Here is a 14,665-nt window from a genome sequence, read left to right as displayed (position 1 = left end):
ATTCCAATCTCTGTCTCATCTTCACAGGGTCTTCTCCATCTGTATGTCTCTGTGTGTGTCTCTCTCCTTTCTCTTGTAAGAACACTGGTCACTGGATTTAGGGCTCGCTCTAAATCTCAGATGATGTCATCTGGAGATCTTTAATTCTATCTGCAAAGACCTCTACTGAGAAGGTCACATTCACAGGTATTGGACGTAAGACTTGGACAGATCTTTTGGTGCATCAAAATTCAAACCACTGCAATTTACAACAAACTAGAATTTGACACCTTCATAAAAGTCACAACTTTCTTTTTTTTTACACAGGTAAGCACGTCTAAAATCCATAACCATTTGATCACTTTTCCCCTCCACAGGAAACAAACCAACAGAATCCCATGTAACTGGGATGCCCAGTCCCCAGCCAGAGGTAGAACGCTATTACCCCACACAGATGCTCCAAAATACAATGACTCCTTGTCCCTGCCTGCCCACCTGAGCCCATCTCCCCTGTCCACCCTAGATGTCCAAGAAGCATATTAATTAATCACAGTCAGATGTCCAGTTGCTCAGAGGTAATACCTGCCTTATGAAACCAAAACACATCATTTCTGCCTCACTCACTCACTTCCCAGGACACCTGCCACCTCTTCTACAAATAAGAGCTGGCTTCATGTTGACCATGTATCCCAGGGGCCACTCCTGCTGTTAGCCTTAGTGCCCTGCTCTCTGTCTTCACCAAGTCTGATCATAGCAATGAGAGAAAGATGGTTTCTTCTCTGCCACGTCAGCCCGTGCATGACTATAGGCCAGGCCCCTCAACTTAGGCATAAACCCAAGTCCATCCCAGGTCTCCCACTGAGCCAGTTTTTGTCTTGTTTGGCATGGGGCCATCTTGTTGCACAATTCTACGGGGCACCATTCACGTTCTATTTCCTTGAGACTGGTGTCCTCATGGGCCATGCGTGATCACTCCCCTGACATGGCCAGACAGCACAGCCATCCCTGGATTGCTCCATGCCTCAGAATCTTGGCCCTAGTCCCCTCCAGCCTCACTGTGAAGAAAGCTCTCTCTTCCCCTCACAGTCAACTGGCAATGAAGCCATTCATTCTGTTCAGGGGAAGCACTGCCCCAGCCTCACCCTCAGTGCTGTGGTCTGACAAGGCCCAGGAAGACACTTACCCAAAGCTCTGACATTCTACCAGGTCCCCAACTAAAGACTACTTCAGTTGTACAAGTGTAATCATTAAAAGGAGGTGCTTCCTGGGTGGCTCAGTGGTAAAGAATCTGCCTGCTAATGCAGGAGACGTGGGTTCGATCCCTGGATCGGGAAGATCCCCTGGAGAAGTGAATGTCTACCTACTCCAGTATTCTTGCCTGGAAAGATCCATTGATAGAGAAGCCTGGCAGGCTACCATCCATAGGGTCACAAAGAGTTGAACACAACTTAGCTACTAAACAACAACAATTATTAAAAGACATTAAAGGTATTAGACATAGTGTTGGAAACATCAATAGTTTTTAGGAGAGGAAAGTCCCTTTTTTTTTTGGCTGCACTGTGAGGCATGTGGGATCTCAGTCCCCTGACCAGGTATTGAACCTGTGCTCCCTGCAGAGGAAGTGCCAAGTCTTAACTCCTGGACCACCGGGGCTGTCCCAAAGTAAACTTTCTTTTGTACTTGCCAAAGACCAGTCAGAAGGTGCCATCGGGAAATGGTGTAAATATGGACTGGCCCCAGAACTGCCAACTTTGAATCTCTCTGGGGCTCACAGGTAGGATGTCATATGGATCAGATCCAAAGGCTTGATTACTTACTTACTTGGTCCTTGTCCTTCCCTAGATCGTCTCTGTTGGAAGAGAGCAAGAGGAAGCAATGTGGTGTTCCACTGGGAGAGTAAATGGAACCGTGTCCTGCCTGGAGTTCAAGCAGCATGTCAGAGGGACCTCCTGTTCCCACTTGAAATCTCATCACTTCCCCCAGCAGAACCGGGTTCTAGGCTTGGAAGCTGGGTGATGAATTTCACCTAAAAAAGATGGATCTTGATGGGGGTCAGGCTGGAAGGAAAAGTAACCACAGTCAACCAAGTTGGCCCATCTCTTTCTTTGGCTCAGCCTACTTGGGTTTCATTTATTCATTCACACTTGGGTTTCATTTCCCTTCTTAGCAAAGGAGAACTGCTCTTGGCCTCGCACGTTACATCTTTTTTTCTACCTGGGGCATAGAGAGAGACAAACATGCCCAAGGATGCACAGCTGCCAAAAGGCAGAGCCAAGATATAAAATGTGAGCAGTCTAAATCTGGGCATTGTTTGCTTTTAAAAGACCCTAGGTCCCCAGAAGCATTGGAATTGTTGTTGCTTAGTTGCTAAGTCATGTCTGACTTTTTTGCGACCTCATGGACCAAAGCCACGGCTACAGGCTCCTCTGTCCATGGGATTTCCCAGGCGGGAATAATGGAGAGGGTTGCTATTTCCTTACTCAGGGGCTCTTCTTGGCCCAAGGATTGAATCTGTGTCTCTTGCATTGGCAGGCGGATTCTTTGCCATAGAGTCACCAGCCGGGGAAGCCCATAGAAGCATCTGAATAGCACCAGTCAAGTGCTTCATCTGTGGGTTGGTTCCAAATTGATTTTCCTACTGTCTTTCTCTGTCTGACTTATTTCACTAAGCATAATGCCCTCCGGTCCATCCATGTCGCTGCAACGGACAAATCTCCATTCTTTTTAATGTCTGAGTATTATTCCATTGTGTGTGTGCACTTGTATATATATGTACATACATCCTGCCACATCTTTCTCTCTATTCAAATGTTGATGGATACTTAGGTTGCTTTTATATTTTAGCTATTTAAGTTATTATAAATGATACATAAATAGTATCTTGGCTATTGCTATGAACATTAGGGTTTGCCTCAGTTTTTTTAAAAAAAAATCATTCAAAAGATGGTGCTGCTAAGTCACTTCAGTCGTGTCCGACTCTGTGTGAGCCCATAGACAGCAGCCCACCAGGCTCCCCCGTCCCTGGGATTCTCCAGGCAAGAACACTGGAGTGGGTTGCCATTTCCTTCTCCAATGCAGGAAAGTGAAAAGTGAAAGCGAAGTCGCTCAGTCGTGTCCGACTCTTAGTGACCCCATGGACTGCAGCCCACCAGGCTCCTCCATCCATGGGATTTTCCAGGCAAGAGTATTGGAGTGGGGTGCCATTGCCTCCTCCGAAAGATGGTGCACATGGCATTAATTTGCAAAACAAAGAACTGGAAGGAGGAGGAGGGCTGCCCTGATGATGTGAGAGACTCCTTTCAGGGGAACATGTGTAACCTCATGTGTGAGGTTGGGTCTGCTCGAAACACTGGCCTAGCAATTGAGACTCTAGAAGGGGCAAAGGCAGGACTGGATGCTGGAGAATTTCCTCCTGTCCCAGCCCCTTGAGGATGGCCAGCTCTGTATTCACAGCTGTGTGGTGACCAGGTTGGGGCAGGGGGTCAGGAGGTAGAGAGCGCTGGCAGAAGGGGTAATGGGCACTGTGCACTTGGGCTGCCCTTCTAAGCACATAGCACTGCTCGGACACCACTCTGCGTGGTCCCAGACAACACTCTGAGGACCAGATGGAGGAAGCAGACTTTTTCTCTTGATTATGGGGCTGCTGCGGTGCAGGCTTTAGCTAGGACACTTCGGAGCATCTCTTTGCAGAGGCAGTGACCCTTTCAAAAGCACTCACAGTACTGACCCAGACTGGAGATGCTTAACACAGGACAGGCTAGCAAGCCATGCCCAAAACCACTGATGAAAAGGAAACTACGGGATGCTGACCCAGGAAGAGAGCAAGAGAAACCCAAAGAAGGAAATAGCTTCTCTGAAGGATGAGTTTCAGCAAGGGAGGAGGGTAGGGGTCATTCCTCAGTTTAAGTAAGAAACAGGGGGGTGGGAATTTCCAGGGGGAGCCCCAGAAACGATGGTGAAGCAAGGAGACTGGTGAGTAGCTACAGGCTCTAGGAAAGGGAGGGTTGAGCAGTTAACGTACTGAGGGGGGACTTGAACCGTCTGCCATGCCTTATTTTTCTTACTAGATAACTTAGATAACTAGATGATTAGAACATTTTCTTTCCACAGGCTAAATTTCAGCTTGAAAATTTGACAGGAGAAAAGCAGAGCTTCAAGAGAGCAGGAAGGTTATCTGACTTATTCATTGCTGCATCCCCAATCCTAGAATAATACACAGGAGGTCGAATCCAGCTCAGTGATTTTCTCCCACAGATTCTGTCTTTGTATGAAGAGGGAGGTCTTTTCCAGTTTTTCAAGGGCAGTATTTTGGGTGATGGGGGCTTCATGCAGTCTGGATAATCTCTCCATGAGTCATTAAATTCTTACATTTATTCTTTTATTTTTTTCATCCAATAAATCATTGGGAGGCACCTACTTTGTACACACACTGAGCTTAGCATGTGTGAATACACTGGTGAGAAAAATACACAGGTGTGCACTGGCTTGGAGCTTATGGTCTCATAGACTGTAGTCTCCAAGGCCACTGCTGTGGACTGAGGCTGTAACCAGTCAAAAAATATCATGAAACCAAAGCAAGCAAGTCAAAAGAGAAACAACCAAAGCACTGGCCCTATGGCCTTCAGAACTTCCTGTGGTCATGAAATAACTCACATGACTAAACAGTCTAGGTAAGGAGGACTCTCGAGAGGATTAAATTGGTTCCCATGTATTAGTTGCAGTAGGCTGAGTTTTGCTATAGCAACAAACCAACACTGAAACCTCCACAGTTTAATACAACAAAGGTGTTCAGTTGACCCTTGAACAACTCGAGTTTGGACTATGCGGATACACTTATACACGGCTTGTTTTCAGTAGTAAATACTACAGTACTATAGCATTGAAGGTTGAATCTATGGATGCAGAATCTCAGGTCCAGAGGAAGCATAGATATGGAGAAACCACACATTCCGGAGTCCACTATAAATTATATTCAGATTTTCAACTGGGTGACATGTTGGAGCCTCAACTTGTTTAAGGGCCAGCTGTATTCCTTATTGAAACAAGGCTGCTTAAGCATGTCTTCCGTGCAGTGACTCAGGGATCTGGTCTGCTCTCATCCAATGATTCAGCATCTCACCCTGGGCATCCTGGTCACTGTGGTGAGATTGCAGGCAAACACCTAGGGGTGACATCCCACTTTCCCTCAGTTCTTTGACCAGTACTAGTCACACAACCCCACCCACTGCTCAGGGGCAGGGATGTAGGAGGCAACACAGGGCTATTGAGTGAGCATCACACATCTCAACCACACCCATTCTTTACACAAAATGCCCCCTGAATCATCATTCTGCAGAACTGAAAAACAACTTTGAAACAGTTGATAGATGAGATTACAGGATAGATTTTGCAAATAGATGAGACAATTTTCTTCCTGGGCTATCTGGGAATAATTAGGAAATGAAAGGAACATAGTTCTCCCTGTTTCTAGGACAGAGGAATTTAATGTTGACTTCAGAGCCCTTCAGGTTTCCCTGATAGCTCAGTTGGTAAAGAATCTGCCTGCAATGCAAGGGACCCTGGTTCAGTTCCTGGGTCAGGAAGATCTGCTGGAGAAGGGATAGGCTACCCACTCCAGTATTCTTGGGTTTCCCTTGTTTCCCTTGTGGCTTAGCTGGTAAAGAATTCGCCTGCAATGTGGGAGACCTGGGTTTGATCCCTGGGAGAAGGGAAAGGCTACCCACTCCAATATTCTGGCCTGGAGGATTTCATGGACTGTATAGTCTGTGAGGGTCACAAAGAGTCAGACATGACTGAGTGATTTTCACTTTCACTTTTCAGAGCCCTTTGATCTCTCTTACAGGTCAGGAAAACTTCCTCTTCACCTGTACTTTTTTAGTGGGTAAAGTTTGTTTTTCCACCTCAGTAAAGAGAGATGAGAGAAAACTCTAGTTTGTAGAAGAATTAAATTGGTTTCAATGCCTCTAAAAGTCTTATGGCAGTAGCATCACCTACCTTTTGAATGTATGCCTTTGCAAACCTCTGTCCACTGGGATCCTGTTTACAATAAGCACACTTGATTGTACCTGAAAAATCAGAATAACATTTGCTTTTGCTAGATTCACTTTTTGTTAGAAAAGTTGATAGAAAGCATCAGCTTCCTTCTCTGTGTTTCTTCTGCCACTGGGGCTTTTATTAAGGACTGTACCATCTCATTTACTTCTAATTCACTTGCAGGTTTCTATTATCTACTAAGTGTGCCCTGGTTCTGTCCAGGCTTGTTCAGACGTATTTTCTAATCAACAACAGTCATATAATTAGCACTCGACCCATGAAAGAAGAATACTGAAAAATGATGATTTATCCCATTTGCTAATATAAGTTTATTCCTGGGGAGCATTTTCCAGATCAATATAGATTTGCCTGTTCTTAAACCTTCACTTCCTAGTGATCATTGTTTCATTAAATCATAAACTGATTATAATTCCATGGCATGAACTTTAACTTGGGTTTTTGCATTTTGAGTTGACAGTACTTAAAATGTTGATAGCTTCCTTGTGGAGTCCAAGGACATTATTACTCTTTGAAACTGGAAAACACTATGCTTAGAGGTTTTTATTAAAAAAAAAAATTTTAGGAGGAAATTCAGTAATGCAAACCTGATCACAGCCACAGGCACTAACAGGGAGCTTTGAGTGAAATTTGGCCCTGCAGCAACTCAGCATCCAGAAGATAGGAGCGTTCATCTAGATAGGAGGAATGTGAAGCTGCGGAGGCAATGCACACATTCAAGTGTAGAAGGCTGAGCTCTGTTTTCCTTTCTCCCTTTTAATGTACTCAATCAGGAATTTTTAGGAATCTGCCTAAAAATAGGTTAGGCCCCAGAGGAATAGGCTGCAAAAGTAGCTAGGATGCCTGGGCTCTTGTGGGATACAGGCTGAAATGGGGAGGAAGCATAAACTCACAAGTCCCAGGGAGCCCAAGGCAGAGATACATATTTCCAAGTGGCCAGGACCATCCTGGAGGATGAGGTGTAAGCTGAGCCCTGAATAATGAGGAGTAGTCAGGCAAGTCAAGAACAGATAGAACAGGGAAGGTAGGCAGGCACATAACGAGTTTTTAAGTGGATGGAATGGCGGGTCTGAAGGGCTGGATGCAAGGCAGAGTGTGCGGGGGTGACGTGGAATGATCACTTGGTTGGACTTTACTACTGTTTTTTCATCATATGCACTCTATGCAGTGCTTTCCAGCACTCATGGCTTATGTGTTCATGTCTGGACATCTCTCTGACTCAAAATGAGCTGCAGACAGAGAAGTGTCAGATATGAGACCTGGCCTGACCATAAAGGTTTCCTGGGTTATGGGCCCTAACCGTAAGAAGAGATACAGTGACTTTCAGAGTCAGCCTCTTACCTGGTCTGAGGCCACCAGTTGGATGGAATTCATACAGTCAGTGAAGTCAGATGAAAAGACCACTGTGGTCCTGCAATTTTAGAGAAAAAATTCATCTAGTATCAGAGACTGCAGAGTATGCGGGGAGTTCGGATATTTAGTAAAGCAAAGGAAAAAACAAAGCAGGGCAGAGTAGCTGATGGATTTGTATAATAAAGAGCAGGAGAGGGAACAGGGACTACTGGACAGAAATAGTCTGTGTACAGGGCATGTTTCAGGGTGGAAGAGACAGAACTGGTGGGAAAAGCTGGCATCCGTGTACAGAATAATAAGGGGACAGCCATGGAGAGAGAGAATTTTAAGATGCTTGCTATGCATTAAAAAATTCATCTCCTCCTTTGCCATTTTGTTGCAGGAAGGGGGAACCACTCGGAAATGAATTGTCCAAGGAGATACACGTACTGACAAAACAAGAGATTTTATTAGGAAAGGGCACCTGGGTGGAGAGTAGTAGGGTAAGGAATCCAGGAGAACAGCTCTGCCATGTGGCTCAAGGTCTTGGGTTTTACGGTGATGGGATTAGTTTCCGGGTTGTCCTTAGCCAATCATTCTGACTGTGAGTCCTTCCTGGTGGTGCATGCCTTGTTCAGCCAAGATGGATGCCAGAGTGAAGGATTCTGGGAGGCGGTCGGACATGTGGTGTTTCCTTTTGACCTTTCCTGAACTCTTCTGGTTGGTGGTGGCTTGTTAGTTCTGTGTTCCTTACCAGGACCTCCTGTCATAAAATAACTCATGCAAATGGTTACTATGGTGCCTGGCCAGGGTGGGCGGCTTCAGTCAGTGTGCTTCCCCTAATAATCTCCTTCAGAGATAGTACAGGTTTGAAATACTGATTGATAGTTTTTGGTTCCTGAATTGTGCTTCTTTGAATGCAATACCTGGCTACGACTGGGCCAATTGGAGGCCTAGGTCTGGAGAATGGTAGAAACTTTCACTTGAGATGGTTGCTCCAATTCAGTAAGTATGGTGTACCCGGCTGTTTAAAAATACAATTAATAGATAACAATCCTGGTTCTTCCCTGTGGGATCTTACTAAGAGAGTTGTTACAGGAGGTACATTTTGGTGTGTCTGTCTAGCCCATGACTTTCTCTATCTGAAAACTCTTTCCTTACCCACAAGAACTAGCACTTGACCAGCATGATGGCACCAAGCAGTCACCCAATCTCCTCCAACAGTTGATTCAACCAGGAATGAGCATGTGACCCGGGTTGGGCCAATCAAGACAATGAAGGGAAAAAGATCATTAAAACCTGGGATAAAATTCTTTTTCTGAGGTCTTTGTGGCTTTCTTCTTCCAGTTTCCAAGTTCTCAGGAAGGGGCTGCCCTTGGTTCTTTCAAGACACATAGTCCCCTTCAAATAAATTCTCTGTCTCTTTCCATTATGCTCAAGTTCCTTTGAAGTAAGCTTCAACCACCTAAAATCCAAAGTATGTGGCCTGAGACAATTGCCTTTTATGGTCCAAATTCCTCTAGCTATTGGGATCACTTTCTGGTACTTACAGTCTCCTGTGTTTGCTAACTTCTGTGTTAATGGTACAAAGCCGCCCATCAACCCTGATCTGATAAAACAGATCAACCCTGATGATCTGTGTTATCTCCAGAATCAACCAGCCTAGCAGGAAAACAAGTATCTGCTAGTATTTTGTTGAGTCATCTGTTCTCCTGCTGAGAACGACTGTGTCATTTAATGGCTTAACCATTTCTGGCTAAACTTCAACCTGTGTTTGTCTTTGGTTATTTTTCTATTGCATCTTCTCATAAGGTTCCTTTCTTGGTGTCTTGCCGGGACATCTCTCTCAGCTGTGGTTAGAAGCGACACTGACGCTGGTTTTCCGAAGAGGCTGATGTTTTTCAATCTGGGCCCTTAGGAAACCTGTGTACTTTACACATATGGTGAATGAACATTTGAGAAGGAGACCCTTCCAGACTGAAGCTCTGTCACACAAGCTGCATGCATTTAGCACAGAAGGGCTCACTCACAGGAAATGATGAGAGAGGCTCTGAGCAGTTTTTCCTAACAGGTCTTCTCAGATCCCTAGATGTCTATGAAAAATTCAGTTTCCCAGGTTTTGCTGAATCAGACTTTCTAGGGATGGGGCCAGGGACTCTGGATATTTAATAACCTACCTAGGTAATTTTGATCTGTGAAAGCCACTGGCTACATGAGCCGAGAGTAGCAATTCTCTAATCCTAACTTAATTGTTAGACGGCATTTTACAATTAGCTTGAAACAGAGCAGGACCCTAAAGTCCTTCTCCACTCCCATCCCTATGCCCTCTGCCTGTCTTGTGTCTGTTAAAAAGGAAAACAAAAACCAAAAACCTTGGTCAAAGAATGAAATTAACCAGAGAAGTGAGAAAAAGCAGACACAAAGGAAAATAGTCAAACAAGACAAAATAATAATTTACTTGTTAAGCAAAATCAAGAACCTTTAGTTCCTCTTCAGTGACTACAGATACTATTCTGGGCCATATCCTTTGAGCTGTTTTGTAGATAATGAAACTCCCACTAGGTGGAAGAGACTAACTCCCTGATGACCAGACGGTAGCCATGACATAAGCTGCCACAATTCTGAGAAACGGCCTCAAACAAATGGAAACAAACTGACCCTGCAACTGAAGATTAACTGTACTTGAATCAAGACGACTCTGGTCAAACCACCGATGAGCAGTTTCATCGGTGCTGTCTCTGCCTGTAGCCCCCTCCCTCTGCCTGCACACCCCTGAAACTCCCCTCTAAAACTCTTGCCCACTGACTGTCGGTGGGGAGGTTGGGGGTGGGATTCGGCCTTTGGACATGTCTGCCCTTTCCCCTTGCTATTTATTACCAGACTCCTAGATAAAGCAAACTTTCCTTCCCACCAACCTATTGTCTAAAGTATAGGCTTTTAGGTAATGAGCAGCCAGACCACACTTTGCATAACAAGCTCACCCTCTTCTTCAATGCTGTGCATCACTCCATGTATCTCTTTGATATACAGTGACATATACCTCTGAGAAAAAGTAAAGTCAGTTGAACTAAATTTCTTTGTTTGAAGACTGTCACTCCTAGGCAAGAGTGAATATACCTGAGAGCCTTCAAAACTGGATTCTCAACTCCAGGCTCAGATCTCCCCATCCTGACCAAAGGGCTTGTGACTCAGCTTCTTTAGGAGTGGGTGGGCTTGGGAGACCTGTTCCTAGCTACATCAGACTGAAATGGAGGGCCATGCTGAAGGAGCAGATTCTGGGATTTCCCTGCTGGGTCAGTGGTTAAGAACCCATCTGTCAATGCAGGGGACTCAGGTTCAATTCCTGGTCCAGGAGATTGCATGTCACAGAGCCACCAAGCCCTTGCATCCCAACTACTGGGGCAGCAGAGCATAAGATGGTTAGGTAGCATCATTGACTCAATGGATATGATTTTGAATACACTCTGGGAGATAGTGGAGAACAAAGGAGCCTGGTGTGCTGCAGTACATGGGGTCACAAAGAGTTGGACACGACTTAGCGAATGAACATCACAACTACTGAGCCCGTGTGCCTAGAGCTCACGCTCCACGATGAGAAGTCTGCTCATCACAACTAGAGAAAGCCTGCACACAGCAATGAAGACCCAGTGCAGCTTTTAAAAGCAGACTCTGGGGTTCGACCCCAGATCCACTGAATCAGAACCTCTGTGGGAGGTTATTAACTGCATTATTAACTCTGCAGGCATTTCTTAACTATTGTCAAGATTCAGGCCTTTCTGGGGTGTCTGATAATAATAATAATAGCAGCACCTATTAAATGCTTACATTAGAAGACAATGAACACTCTCAGACAAGATACTAATGATATCCAGTTTCTGCCATCCTTTCTCTTTGGGTGGGATAATAGTAGTAAAAATAGCAGCAGCACTAACCACCACCACCACTAACATATTTCAAGCTCTTACAATGGCAGACACAGTGCCAAGAGCTTCATGTGCATTATTCCAATAAACCCAAACGACAATCCCACTATGCTCACGTTTGTTGGATAAAACCTGAGACAACAGAGAGGACGCAGACATTTCCCAAGATGACACAACTAGCAAGTGGTTGAGACGGGACTGAAAACAAAAGGGGAGTGGGGCAAAACGAAAGGTGTTGTAGCTGGCATTCAGAATTCATCCTTCATGGCTGAATTAGGGTTGCGAGGAACACTTCAGTGCAAAGAGCAGCTTGTGCAGATATGTAATGCAACAATACATAAACAGAGGGAGTGTGTGAAGGGCCAAAATCCTGCAGTAATCCTAGAGCAGCACCTCCAAGAAAGGAACTGGCATCTGTGTGGAGGTGAGGGAGTCGCGGGGACCAGTTCCTTGGGGTCATTTCACATCTCTGTGCTCATGTCCACCTTGGCTCTTGGACCTGTTCTCAGCTGGAGCTTCTGCCTTCCGCATCTTCGTCTGCTTTCCTCATCTTCTCCTTCCTCATCCTTCATTTTATCGTGATGTGCACTGACCTGACTCCACCAGCCCACTCTCCCGACACATTCTCTTAGCTTCACCTCCACTGCTTCCTGGAATTTTTGTTTTCATTTTATTGCAGTATAGTTGATTCACAATGTTGTGTTCCTTTCTGTACAGACAGTGATTTGGTTACACATACATACATGTATATATATATGTATATATATACGCACACACATCATTTTTCATATTTTTTCATTATGGTTTATTATAGGATACTAAATATATTTTCCTGTGCTATGTAATAGGACCTTGTTCATCCATTCTATATATGATAGCTTTTATCTGCCTATCCCAAACTCCCAATCCATCCTCCCTCCATCTTGCCCTCCATCTTGGCAACCACAAGTCTGCTCTCCACGTCGATGAGTCTGTTTCATAGGTAAGTTCGTTGGTGTCATAGTTTAGATTCCACATGTGATATTAGATGGTATTTGTCTTTGTCTAAATTACTTCACTTAGTATGATAATCTCTAGGTCCATCCATGTTGCTGCAAATGACATTATTTCACTCTTTCTTATGGCCGAGTAATATTTTATTCTATATAGATACCACACCTTTAAAAATTGCATTATTGTAATTTTCTTTAGTAGCAAAATTTGATTATGATTTGTGTATTGTCACCACAGTTTCTTTTTTTTTAACTGTTTGTTTTGTAGTGGAGTATAGCCAATTAACAATGTTGTAATAGCTTCAGGTGAACAGTGAAGGGACTCAGTCATACATATACACTTATCCATTATCCCCCAAACTCCCTTCCCATCCAGGCTGCCACATAGCCTTGAGCAGAGTTCCATGAGCTATAGCGTAGGTGCATGTGCCACACAGTTGGTTATCCATTTTATAGCAGTGTATACCATACCTTCATCCATCCCTCTGCCCATGGACATTTAGGATGGTTTCAAGTCTTGGCTATCATAAACAGTGCTGCAATGAACGCTGCAGAGCATCTGTCTTTTCAAATTACAACATTCTCCAGGTATATGCCCAGGAATGCGATTGTAGGATCATATGGCAGCTATATCTTTAGTTTTTTGAGGAACCTCCATACTGTATTCCATAGGGGCTGTGCTAATTTACACGGAATTTCTTAATTTACCTTAAGAGAAGCTGACTGGTCCACTTTACGACGTCGTGCTAGGTCACTTACAGATTATGGGTTGGCTGCCGTTCTTGATTTCTATCGTTTTGTTGAGGCATAGGAAGAGGGGGCTCATGTAGCAAAACCATGGTTGCCTGATGGGCATGCTCCCCAGGAGGGTGTGTGAGCAAAACTAACACAGTCCCTGCCATCTCTAAAGCCTTTATCCAAAGGCTCTCAGAAGGGTTTACAGTAACTCCCATCTGCAGTTCCCAAGTCGTCATGCTTAGGGTGGGTGGGACTACTTACTGTTCCAGATTTCTCATCTAGTAGAAAGCCAAGTTCGCAAACTTCTTTAGGATAGGGATCTTTGCTTTGTATATACTGCTGTTTTCTAAGTGCCCAGCACAGAGCAGGTTCTCAATAACATTTGCTGAGTGAATGAATAAACAATATTGCAGTATCCAGCAGCTCCCAAATGTTGTGAATCAGACATGGGAAATCTAATTTACATGCTGCTTTGGTCTTGGCTCCCAGACAGTATTAATAGCATCCTAACCAGAAAACAGCCATGCATAGAACTCTTCACACAATCCACTTATTATTTGCTTAGAAGCAAATACAAATATTTTCAGCCATCTGCTGTTTTCAATTCCTGCTAATAAGTGAAAATTAACTGTGTGGCCCAGGGTTGAAGTCAGTTTCAAGAATCCTCAAGGAATGAAGATACTAAGAAGGTACAAAGCATTTTAACTGGTAGTTCTCAACCAGCAGCGCTTTCTGTCCTCAGGGGATACTCAGCTAAGGGTGGAGATTTTTTTTTTAAATCATGGTAAAATAAAGATAACATAAAATGTGCCACTGTTGAACGTACAGTTTAGCAGTAAGTACACTTACATTGCTCTACAACAAATCTCCAGAATTCTCATCTTGGAAAGAGAAAATGTATACTCAAAGGTCTTCCCGAGAGCTCTTATCAGCTCCAGGCAACCACCTTTTCACTTTGTGCCTGTGAATATAACTACTTTAGGTAGCTTATAAAGGCAGAATTACAAACATCGTTTTGTGACTGACTTATTTCACCCAGCTTAGGGTCCTCAAGTTTATCCATGTTGCAGCATGTGTCATAATTTTCTTCCTTTCAAAGGATGAAGAACAATTCATTGTATGTTTGGATCCATTCATCATCAGCGGACATCTGGGTTGCCTCTTTTAGCTATTGTGAATAATGCTATCAACACGGGTATACTAATTATCTCTTTGAAGCCCAGTTTTCAATTATTTTGGGTATATACCCAGGAGCAGAATTGCCGGATCATATGGTAGTTCTGTTTTTTAATTTTTTTGAGGAACTCCCATACTGTTTCCACAGAAGATGCACTGCTTTATATTTTTACCAATAGTGCAAAAGTGTTCCGGTTTCTCCCAATCCATGCCCATACTTGTTTTCTTTTTCCTTCTTCGTTTTTAAAAAAATACCCTAATGGGTGTGATGTGAGCAAACATTTTTAGTTGTCACAACTTGGGGCAGGGTGCTATTGGCATCTTATAAGTAGAGGTCAGCAATATTGTTAAACATCCTACTATACACAGGATGGTTCTATGCCACAAAGAATGGACTGGACCAAAATGCAGATAGTGCCCAGGTTGAGAAATCCTGATCTGAACAATCAGGTTCATCTTTCATAGCAAATCTCA

This window comes from Ovis canadensis, chromosome 19 (assembly GCF_042477335.2).
Source record: "Ovis canadensis isolate MfBH-ARS-UI-01 breed Bighorn chromosome 19, ARS-UI_OviCan_v2, whole genome shotgun sequence".
NCBI lineage: Eukaryota > Metazoa > Chordata > Mammalia > Artiodactyla > Bovidae > Ovis > Ovis canadensis.
The sequence above is the reverse complement of the archived record's forward strand: the minus strand, read 5'-3'. Positions refer to the sequence as shown.